Genomic DNA, 12399 nt, shown 5'->3' with positions numbered 1-12399 from the left:
CATATTATATTTTCTTGTTTTTACGCAATAGTAAGTTAAGAGTAAACTTTTATTTTTTAGAATTAAACACAAGATAGAAAATAGCCACAAATTCAAGTTCACGATCCCACATAATGTCACCATAATCACAAAAACATAGATTTTAAAGATTTTAGACCAAATGCATTCAAGTGTCAGCAGAGCATTCAGTCACAAGTCACAGTATTAACAGCTTAAAGCCAAAAACATAATTTAGACAATGGTGTTACTGATAGGTTGCATAAAAGCACAAGCTAAAAACATGAGATACCTGGCATCTCTGGCCTTCAATTTATTTATTTTTTTTATCTAGTTTTTTTATTTCTGTCACATTTCCACAGTGAGCTGTAAGTTGCGTCAGGCCAAGAACAGTGAGGCTGACACCCATCTACTGGGGGAAACCATTCACATCGTCAATCACATGTCAGTATAAAACACATGCTCACATAACACGTCTCGCCTCCCATGGGGGGAAGGTATCACCTCATCTGCCGTCTTCTTCCGTTCCACAAAAAGTAATAGGAGGTGTCAGAAGAAACATCTCCTCATTTTCTGTGGGTAATAATCACATACTGAAGTGTCAGTCACGCTGGAAAAATTAGATTCTGCTTGAGTGTGTGTGTGTGTGTGTGTGTGTGTGTGTGTGTGTGTGTGTGTGTGTGTGTGTGTGTGTGTGTGTGTGTGTGTGTGTGTGTGTGTGTGTGTGTGTGTGTGTGGTGCATCCTGACTGTGTGCCAAAAGGAACAGATTCCGGTGAGGTCTGTGGGCCAAATCAATATGAATTCTATGGTGTGGTGAATCAATAGGGACAAGCAAAGGTTAACCTCCCTCAGACCCCTGATGGCTCTCTGCAATCATCTCGTGATCTTTCACCTTAAAGGGATAGTTCACAGAAAAATAAAAATTCACTTATCATTTACTCACCACTATGCCGAAGGGGTGGGTGAAGGGTTTCATGGGTAAACTTTGTTGCAGCAGAATCCAATATAATTGAAGTCAACTGTGACCCTCTTTATCAGATGTAATAAAACCACATGCCAAAAAGTCAAGCTAGCAGACGTAGCCACACTATGGTGTGTCCGAGGGTCCGTGAACGCACCTCATTGGAAGATATCAGACATTACGGCTAAAAACACAATGTAGAGGACGCCGCTTCGAGTTGAATATGAATGTCGGGGCTTGCAGACACTTGGATGACACCTGATGAGCAGTAAGGAGGCATGTTGTGTTTTTTCTGTTTTATTACGTCTCACGGTCACTATTGAGTTCAATTGTATTTGATTCTGCTGCAACAAAGAGTTATGTGGACTCAAACCCTTCACCCACCCCTCCATCGGCGTAATGGTGTGTAGATTATGAGTGAATTTTCATTTTTCGATCATTCTTGTGGGGAGAAAAAAAAAGTTGATACTCGATGTAATCACCCGTTTAAATTAAGAAAATGTAAATGATATATGCACAACACACAGTTTAAAGGAGTTTGCCTTGAGATCCAGCAGAGGGCAGTCTACACCTTCACTTTCAGCTAGGCCTCTGACCTTCCTGATACAAAAATGGAGGACACTAGCGAGCAAAGCCGTCCCGCGCAGACAACCACAGCACCCTCTGAAGAACAGAGTGTGGTTCAATGCCGTAGATGGCAAAGTGAGTTTGTTTGCAAACTTTTTTTTACATCCGTCACAACAACAAATCTGGATTGTCATCTGCTTGCTTGCCAGGCGGGGCAGCAGAGGTGAGCAGTGCGATGTCAAATGTTGCCGTCAACCGCTCGACAAACTTCACTTCAGCAGGGCCCTTAGCAGACACTTTCTATGCAAAGGTATGTGGGGGGGGGTTGCTGAGCTGTGGGGTCGGCCTTGGCACTCTGAACGAACTGTGATCAAACTTTTTGGAAAAAGTGACAGGCCTAATGGCTTAACTGTCGATTGTGGGTAATGTAGGCGATGTAATAATTTAATTGCTGCAGTAGCTCACCCATAATAAAGATCATCAGATAAATGGCTGAAATGTGAAATCTAAAAGTCTAAATCTACTTGATGGATCTCATTATGTGAGAGATTATACACCATCCATCATAAGATGTGCTTGTGACGAAAAGAAAAAAAAAACTTTTTATGACAACTACACAAAGAGAGTCTGCACTTCTGAGAACCGAGCAGGTACTTGACTTTTTCTGGGGACTGACAGTCAATTAACTTGATCACTTTGGCTCAAAGTACAAATCACGGACTAATTTAATCACGGGAAAAAAAGAGACATTTAAAACCGTAACCACAGATAATGAGGTGTAAACTATTTACAAAAACCATGATTTACAAAATGGCTAAAAGTAGCATCCACACAAGATTTTGTGTCGACCATGCGAAGAGGTGAGAGTGCAGCTGTGGAGGATCTTAAGGTTTGCGCAGGATCATAGGTCGATAGAGTGTCTGTGCTAACTAGGAAGAACTTTAAAAGCTATTCTATAAGGCACAGGGAGCCGATGCATGCTGTGTAAAACACAATTTATGCTCTCTCATTTAGTTTTTTGTTAAAACCCTGGCAGCGGTATTCAAAAAAGTGAGCAGTTTTGCATTAGCAGCTTTTTTTAATGTTACTGACACCTAGAAACAAAAGCCTGAAAAAGCTTTACAGCACCTCGCTGGCTCAGCAGAGGTCTTACCTTTGTGTTAGTGCACAAATGATAAAAGGCCCTTTTGGTTAAAAATTTAAATGGGATGCAACGTCGAGGTGAGAATGTGAAATCACACAGCTGTGTATTGCTTGTGATTGTAAGTATGACGCCAGTGTGCAGTTTTAAATCAAGCAATCTAATTGGTTGAAATGGCCCCTTCTTTTCTCGCATTAAGTGAGTTTCTGACCTCTCTTTGTTAAGAGATCACAGTCCATCTGTTCCTATTAAATTATTGTATTTTGATTGCATTTTAATCACTGCAGGTTGACTATCAACACTTTGCAAAGTGACTGCCTTTGAAAATGAGCCTTTCAGCTAATTTGGGTGTTTTTACCTTTGTGCAAATGTTAATTAATGTATATTCTCCATATCCAAATTAAAAATTAAGCAAAGTGGAAATACAACTCTTACAGAAGGATCAGACAGTGGTTGAGGGACCTGTGTATCTCCAAAACAACCATCAGGGTTACAGGGGAGACTGCACAGTGAGTTATTTAACCACAGAGACTTGTGTTCAGCTCCTGACAGCAATGCCTCCGGCTTATGTACAGTATAGAAGTACAGCTGGCAGTTTTAAATGAAGTGAGACAATGGGAGGTCAGAATGGTTAGAGTCTGTGTGTGAGACATAAACACTTCACCGAACCTCAATAATAATGCAGTCAATCATCAATCAATCACAAAACAGATTCTTTTTTTCAAAGAGTCATTTGTGACTATTTTAGATTCTTAGATTCATGTTGCACAGAGTCAATTCTTTGTGTGGTTCAAGAGTGATTGGACCTTTTCTTCTGCTCCTGTTAAACACTTCTAGATTGCTTTTGGGGACTTATGGAAATTATTTCTTCAGAAGTTTTTTGAATTCATCTTTTTCACTTTTCAACTTTCTGTTTATTTACCTTTGGGTTACTTTTGAAATTATCTGCTTTGTGTGTCTTGATCAACTTGCTGTGATTTCCATTTATCACTACCTCTGTATATTTAGTCTCTGCTCTCCCCATGTCTCCCTTGTCGGTTAATCTGTTCTGTTCCCTGGTGATTTCTTGCATTGTTGTCTGTTCCCATTTAGCTTTGTTTCCTGATGTTTCCTTTTCTTCCTCCATGTATGAGTTTCGCCTGTTTGCTACGCAAGTTTGTTTGCCTGTCCTTACCAACCTTGTCTGTAGTCTGCAATTTGAATCCTATTAAAATCAACATGAACAGAGGCTATCGCCTCTGGTGTATTTGAAAGTTCCTCCATCAACTGAAAACATCACATTTTATTATAATATATCATTTCCCCAGTAGGTTGCCCTAACATGGCAGACCAAGCAGATGTCAACAAACCTGATTATGGATTACAGGATGCCTTTGACCAAATGGGTATATCCTTTTGTGTAACATTCAAGGAAATCAAGTCTGACATCCCAGCATTACAATTCCACTCAAATAAATGTTGCGCATTCATAATAGGCAGTTGTCCTCTGACGTATTTGAATGCAAGTCTTAGGGAAAAAAAGCAGGCTAAAACACAATGTTTTCAAAGACGCTGATCTCTGAGGTCCAGTCTGAGAGGTCAGGAAAAGCTTTGAAGTTTGGTTTCAAAGCATCGGAGGATCACTGCACTCAAGGCCAAACCTCGAGTACTAATACAGAAACTGATGCAGGATGAAAGCACGGAATAATGAATTTATGACCTACTGTTAAACACTGTTTCATTTAATTTCATTTAAAGATGGGCTTTACTCTCAGTTGTCCCGCCTGCATCGTTTCAGTTAGAGGTCTGGTATCAATGAAAACATGAGGAAAGTCTTTTGATGCCACTTTACCTTTCTTAGCTGAAATTTAGGCTGCGGGATAAAATTATAATAATATAATAATCATATAGTTTTCATCAACAGCAATACGACAGAAGTTCAATACGTATCGATATATCTCTTATGCATTGTGGAAGAAAAAACTCTGCCTTAATTTTGTGTTTAGTGTTTGTTGTTTTCTCGTCTTTTTACCTACAAGAAACAATAACGTGATCACACAAACTGCATCTGGTTTGGTCAGATTCTTCTCTTGGGCTCGGACATGCCTCCCCAACCGTGCTCTAAATGGTGGTGCCAAAAGGAGTGCATCTTTTCTTGCACACCAGTTTCTGCAAATCTGTAGTCAGTTCAGTTACACTGTTCTTTTCGTTTGAACGTCACAAGGTATGTGGAGCACAAACAAATCTGAACACTATAGTGCCTTTAGCCATTCATCACACAATAAAAGCAATGTTTCCCTCCATTTGAATATGTTTGATCGTCACATTGCATCTTCTTTGAATTCATTTGAATCAAGTGACAGGAGACATAACTTTTTGTTAATTTAGCTTGCGTTCATGCCAGGGTTATATTTGCCGAAAGTAAAGCAGGAAAAAAATGAATAACATAAAAATATGACAGAGGTGAGGCCTGCGACTGATGTCTTAATCAAAGGACGCTGGGAAAGCACATTTGCCTGAATCCGTCTTTGCTGATGTAAAGAGAAAAGGAAGAAATAAAGAAATGAATTGTTATATTGTTTGTAAGGTACACACGCACGCATGCACACACACACACACACACACACAGGCTGTCAAGGTCAGAAACAGGGGAGAAAAAAAGACATTTAAAGAGAGCGTGCTGTGCGTGCATGAGTCCTGGCTCACAGCTTAGGTTTTTACTGATGCAATCGATGATTCTGAAGAGGTTTCTGCTGCAAGGTTTACATGGTTAAAAGGTAGTGTTTGGCACTGCTCTCTCTCTCTCTGTGTGATGAGGAGGGTGGTGGTGGTCGTGGTTTAGATTATGTGTGGAATAGCAAAAAGGAGCTTCAACCATGCAATCACAGAAAATGACACATGACATTTCAAACTCACTTTGTTCCATATCGCAATCGGTGTAAATTACCAAACCAATCACCCGTGACCACATCTTCCTTCTCCTTGACTCTCTGCAGGCGACACATGCAAGCAAGAAGGGGACGACCCCTCAGCATGAACCATCTCTATAAAATTGGTCACATGCTTCAAGGTCAAACGCTGCATGGCTTTGAGAGGATCCCAAAGCATGAGAGGTGAAATTAAATCCATGGTTTGTCATGGAGCCAGTCAGAAGAGTCCACAGGAGTGTCATTAAAGGCCCTTAAACTCCAGAGGGTGCGGCGTGATGGATGAACAACATGAAAATGCAACATGCAATACTCTGAATTTACTAGGCAGCAACATTTTTTCATTAAAAAGTTCCAACGTCTTCATGCCAGCTCATTCTTCAAAAAGAATGATGAGTCCAGCATCATGAGGAGCTGAGTGTAGTTGTAGTTTTAACTACTCCAGTGGCTGCTGAACCCCAGCGACCACGCTACAGATATCACATATCATCTATACTTTTTTAAAAACAAGCTTACCACAGAACAAATGAAACAACAAATTTGATTCAGAAATGTTTCAAATGGATCAAATGTAAGCATTGAGCACAACAGTGAGAAGTATTATACCAAATGATTTAATTAAAGACATGACATCACCACACACACACACAGACCTGTCATCAAAAGTTATTTTATAACCCTTGTCCTCCAAGTTTAGGTGAAATCTGTCCAGTAGTTTTTACATAATTCTTCTGACAAACAAATCAAGCGTGAAAACATAACCCTCCTGATAATTATGATTTAACATTGCACCATATTATTTTCATTCCAAAGGAAAACCGAAAGTGAGCCATTTAGCTTTTTTTAATTTAGTCTTGCCTGCTGATCCAATATCAGAATTGCAGACTGTGTAGAATGCACGTTGAGGACGTCTGGAGATGCACAGTCATCTCTGTATATCAACCCACCCCAATCCGTTCAAACCTTATCTTCATTAAGACTCATTGTATCCTTGGAGATGTCTTGTCTGCAGATATATGTAATAGTTGAGTTCCATATTTTACATGAGTGTGTCGATGATGATATCAAAGTGAAAGTCACGCTTTACCCCCGTCCTTGATTTGTCTTTGCCTGGTGGATTGAATCATCCCTCACGACATGTAAGAGACTATAAAATATCAATAATTAATGAGCGTGTCCATTTAGAGCGAGAGTGATAAGATGTTGTAACCTCTTTCATCTGTCTTGTTTGTTCTTTGCATCTCCCCCTCACACTGGTTTTCTTCAAATCACAGAGGTCGGACTTTGTAAGAAGAATTAGCTGCAAGCAAAGTGGAGTCTTGACTCACTGTGCCCGAAAGCAACCAGTATCTGACAGTAAGACTCAATATTTAACACCTTGCCAGTCATCTGAGGGATGGATCGCATCAAACTGAAGTGAGAAAGAGAAAGAAAAGAAAAGAACAAAGCCCAGAGAAGTTGAAGTAGACACTTGCCTGTTGGGAATTTAAAAAGCAGACCTGGCTAATGAAAAGATTCAAAACACAGCCAAGATAAGACAGTGAATGTGAACCGTGTTTGAGGCAGGAATGAAAAGAAAAAGACAACTGTATGAGGGCCTGCAAAAGTCGATAAAACCGCTGTGTTCATATGACTACATTGAGGCGCGCCTCATGTATGACAGCAGCGTGAAGCCACGATGAAGCCAGCCATGAAATTGATCTGAAACACGGAGGCCTCAAGAGCTCCTACAGACGCCGCAGCTGCTCCTGCATGCACGTACGCACACGGATGTGGTGGCGGGGACAAGAGAACGTCTTAAAAAGATGAAAAGAGCACCTGAGGATATTAGTAAAGCAATGAGAGCTGACCTTCCACACTCAGGAAAGCAATATCCAGGGTGACACAGAGCGGAATACAAATCAGCAGCCTGGGTAATAACTGGGCAGAGACGGCTGTGCTTACATGCACATTTTTTCATCGATACAAGCATCTGTCACATGACTGATTTGATGTTATTTTACAGCTGGATGTATTCAGATGACAGCTGACAGAAACATTTAGCTGCTAACGAAGGCGAAATAAACCCAATGAATGTCTGTAGCTTAGGAGGAATTTTTATTTTTTCTGATTTTCCTCAGGATTAAGATCTGAAGAATCAATTTCAATGAAAATATAAGAGACAGTTTAACTCAAAACATATTAAGATGTTGCATTAAATTGAAGGAGTGCATTTATTGGTCTTTGTCAATCAATTTCTCTTTGTTTCCTGCAACCCATCACTCTGAATATCATCACTTGCCCTCGGAGACCTGCTGCATTTAGCGGATCAATAGTTTCTATTGATTGGAATCACTCACAAAACATATCATCCATTACAGTCGATTAATGTGGTGTATGTAGTTCACAGGAGCGAAAATGATGCAGAGTATAAGCTGATCCTTCATATGTGAAGCACATCAGGGCTGATGTGCTTCACATATGAATGCACTGGCGTTTGTTTGTGTGTTTGATGTGAGAATCTGTATGCATATATTGTATGTGTGTGGTCACGCACTAGATTTGTGTGTTTGTGTGGTCTCTCCTCAGTTGATCAGCATGCTTCCCCTTCCTTCTCTTCTGCAGTAGCCCTCCACCAACCCCGAATAACACGGCAAATTTGCAAGAATATATTATTAATTTCTCGTCAGAAATGGCAGCCGCCTCCTATGACAAGTGCTCCTCTTATTCCCCCCCCTTTCTTTTTCATTTCCTGTAGTGCACCTGAGACACAAATCCTCCCTCAGTACTCCTCTTCGCATTTTCCCCACACACACACATGCACGCACGCAAAGCTATTGCATCGTCATCTAACACCAAATCGTTCTGCGAATGGTCAACTGGTTATCTTGCTTGCAAATAGGAAAAAAAAGAGTAATATATAAATGCTTGAGCCCCCGTCGCCTTCAGCTCTTTATCTGTTTTCAGGTCTTTAATACCTGCTCTGTCCAGTTAGTCAGGGCTTTGCGTGATTCTGGCAATAAAGAGGGAGCAGTGACAAGGGTCTCAAAGCTCACCCGGAGTCAGTGAAACTCAGAGTACAACAGCACAGTAGAAAATATCCTTCTGTTATATTAAATTCAAGCCCCTTGTATTTTATAATGACTTCACACTGCACTAGAGCCCCCTCTAAACAGAAATATATGGTTAAACTGTCAGTGTGAATTGTTCGATACAAGTTGTGGAACAAGCTGAGTCGATCTCAGGACTCATAGACAGGTCAAACTCTGCTTCCGTTACAGAGTTCAGTGTTTTCAGAGACTATGCCGTCTTTGGGATTCTTCTGAGAAAAATGATTTTTACGAAGCACCGACAACAGAAGAAAAAGAACATAAAGGTCTCCCCAAGGTCCCAAAACAAAGTGAGTCTTCCTGTTCACACTGCTGAAGAAAAGACTGAAACATTCGTCATTTTGATGATGTTATTAAGTTTTAAGGACCACACTGACTTTTTGGTAGTTTGGCACTTTGATTGCATTAAATAATATCCACACAGATAATTACCTCTGCTCTGTATATTGAACGTGTGCTTGAGACATGGCTTGAATGTCAACGCAAAGGGTTCTCGCTTGACAAAAACATCCATTTGTCGACCTTATAACCCAGAGGAGACGGCTTCATTGCAGTTGTGTTAGAAGTAAGGTTTTGTAAAATATGAAGACAAATAAAAAGACAGACTAATATTCAGGAACCTGAAACACATGGTGCCACAGTGGCACCAAGGCAGCTTCTTAGCTATAAGCTCGTTCAGTACTTCTGCCAAAAAGCGTGAACTTTATCCATTTCAAATCCTCACACGTTTGAGCCGAGCATTCAGAGATCGTAATAAAATTCAAATGGAGATTTGGCCATATGAGGAAAACCTATGGAACTGAAATGTTCTGTGTCTCGGATCCTAATTTGAGACACATGGGCTAAATAAGAACTTTTTGGAGGGACTCTGACTTTTGTCATGTTACCCTTAATATTGATCACAGAGAAATGGTCCTCATATCGTTTTAAAGCCCCTCTTCACCTCCATCGTCGTCATGAGGCAAGTCAACGAGGATAAGCAACAGCTATGTGCTTCTTTCACCCTGACTCAGCAGGTACCAGAGGAGACAACACTGAAGGACATGTTTGTCTAATGTTTGATGTAATTGTCTTTTTACTGTGGAAAATTCTAATTGCTGTCATGAGAATGTCTTGTGGACCAAAAGGTCAGACGTTCTGCAGCCCTGTTTACTCAGAATGGTGAAAAGTTCAGATTATCAATCAAAGAACAGACGAGTATGTGAACGCTTGACAGTTAGCTATAAAAGTGAGTAAAGACCGTCTATGATATTACTATAGATACTTTGTTTGTCATTGTCGGAAATTTACAAAAATGACTCAAGCAGACTTATCAGATTTATCCAGCTTGCTGTTCATTAGCATTGTGGCTGTGTGACGACTGATTGATCGAGGCGTCACTGGCTTTGCATACAGCTGCAGAAAACTGAAAGTTGTTTGACTGAACAATGAATATTAATTGCAATAACCCACACAATTCCCCTTCAATCATATTAGTCCTAACTAATCAAGCTGTTATTTTTTTGCCTCCACAGAAGGATCTTTTTAATGCATTTATATTAATTCATTATTTCAATCTCATTCAATTATTCTGTCGCAGGCCCCGGTGGTGCTGTTGTGGCAAATTAAAGGCAGTTTGCAAAAAGACACATACACACTTTTGCGACGCTGACAACAGTGACAGATCTTCATTATAATAATAATGCACTGTTTATGTACAAACTCATTGACATGCACACATGCCCTGTTTATCAGAGGGTGTCTTTGGCAATAATGTGATTATTTGCAAGTGTAATGCAGCATTGAATATGATGTGTTGAGGGGGGAGTAAGAGAATGGATACAGGGGAGGGAGTGTGCATGTTGTTTGAAAGAGGATAAAAGGGGATAAAAACAGAGGGAGGGGAGGGGGCAAAGTGCTGATTGGATAATTGAGCATTTCTTTCTGGAGCGATGCTATAACAATAACCGTTCAAACCCAGTCAGGGTCCAAACCTCCTCAGAGACAGGACAATGATTGTTTACAGGCGATTAGGCAAATTACTAACTAAAAATATGTGTGTTTAGGAACAAATAAAAAAGGGTCAAAGACTAATGGAGTTGTTAGGGTGCAGTTTCCGGAGGCACAATCCCATTAACGATCCTTAGAGTATTAAATGGACCCCAGGACAAATGTTTTAAAGACAACATGTCAGCTCACAACTCTGTCTTCCACATCCTTCTTGCCAGTGTTCACTTACTGATGAGGTGAGCAATATTTAAAACAAAGTTCACCTGAGATTCTCCATTTGGCCAAAAGGCTTTTTCAGTGGGAAAAGCTGCTCATCCTTCACTGAATAAAAGAGGCTACAGAGTGAATCACAAGGACATTTTCATTAGCTGGGCATCACTGCAAGAATTTCACACCTCCGTAGAGAAGGTCAACATATTCACAGCAGATAAAGGTTCTTTTTAATAAAGCAAGTTTTGCTGCTTAAACCATACAGATACTGAAGTCGTATCAAATATGCAGATGTATTTGACAATATTATCCACGTTATAGTTAGGGTTGAGTATTTTGGGGGTTCTGCCGAAACCAGTGCTAAATCGATACATTTAAAATCATAGCTCAATCAAGATCTACTCAAAATGACGGCGGACAACTACACATTTTATTGCTGAAACAAATTGGAAGTTGAAATTGAAAACTGAAATAAATTTTAAGAAGTGAAAAACTCGTACAGGGTCAATGTTAGCAGTGAAACTTTAGTTAAGCGTTTGTTAATCGCAAGTCATATCGTCATTGCAATATTCAACAAGGTTATTGCATGTTTTCATAATATTGTGTAGCCAACAACCAGGCTCATATTTATAATGGACAAACATCAGAGCAGGTTTGTGGCTAAATTATTCTGTAACCAAGTTGAGTCGATAATTGCAAAGGAGCCTGAAAGAGAAGACAGAGTTTGTTGCAAGGTTCTGACACAAACCCAAAAGACACAAAAGAGCAGGAAGTGTATTAATCATGAGGGGTCACTCACACACACTTTTGCATCTGTGAATTCCTTACTGGGAAATCTCTGATGTCAGGGCTGGTGATACTCCAGGGACTTGTGGTCAGATGTGCCGTCAGCGAATGGGTGCCTCATTTGCATATATTTAACATGGCTTTATTTAAACTTGCCTCCCAAATGAAATGGATTCAGAGAAAGGAAGGCCATTCCATAGCTTCAATGATTGTTCCCTATTCAGCCTGCGAGTCATGTTTAAAAGTATTTCAAACAAATGAAAATGTATAACACCTCAAGCCTGGAGATGATGTCCAGAAATAGTCCCTGTGCTCACAGAAATCAAACAACACACACATGCTTAAGGCTGGAGAGTAGGTCGAGGCGATGGTTTAATTTAGATTAGTATTTAAGAAAAATAGAGACGTTATGCATTACCTTAGGCCTGTTTCTTCTCCTGCTCAAACTCAGGGTGCAGCTTTGTGCAGAGACAGCGAGGGCAATGAAAATAACCAAGTTAGGTAACCTTGAAAAAAGAGGGCAGTGTTGTTGAATATAAAAATGGGACAAGAAAAAGAGACTTACAGTAGTCACACTTGTACCTGCTTCCACTTTTAGTGTGGAGGCAAACCAACCATCTGCTGATAATAGTAATACAGGTGAACTAAAGCCATATTCAAAAATAACCTTGTTGTGATCATGGTTCTACAATTTCTGTGCAAATGTCTAGTGTGAGTAGGGGCTACTTCCTCTAAAGCATGAGTCTGGGGT

The 12399-nt window shown here is 40.2% G+C and overlaps 1 long non-coding RNA gene across 1 annotated transcript in view; it reads right to left on the bottom strand.

The window, feature by feature from the left end:
- Positions 1–453: 453 nt before the first annotated feature.
- Positions 454–12399, bottom strand: part of LOC138405861 (uncharacterized) — a 35684-nt gene continuing 23738 nt past the window's right edge. The window contains exons 2-3 of the long non-coding RNA XR_011239532.1: positions 12067–12154; positions 454–570 (exon numbers count right to left, since the gene is read on the bottom strand). This is a non-coding gene — a long non-coding RNA (uncharacterized lncRNA). The remainder of the gene's footprint in view (positions 571–12066; positions 12155–12399) is intronic.

This window comes from Paralichthys olivaceus, chromosome 20, assembly GCF_024713975.1.
Source record: "Paralichthys olivaceus isolate ysfri-2021 chromosome 20, ASM2471397v2, whole genome shotgun sequence".
Lineage (NCBI taxonomy): Eukaryota > Metazoa > Chordata > Actinopteri > Pleuronectiformes > Paralichthyidae > Paralichthys > Paralichthys olivaceus.
Note: the sequence above shows the minus strand (reverse complement) of the source record. Positions and strands in the feature narration are given on the sequence as shown.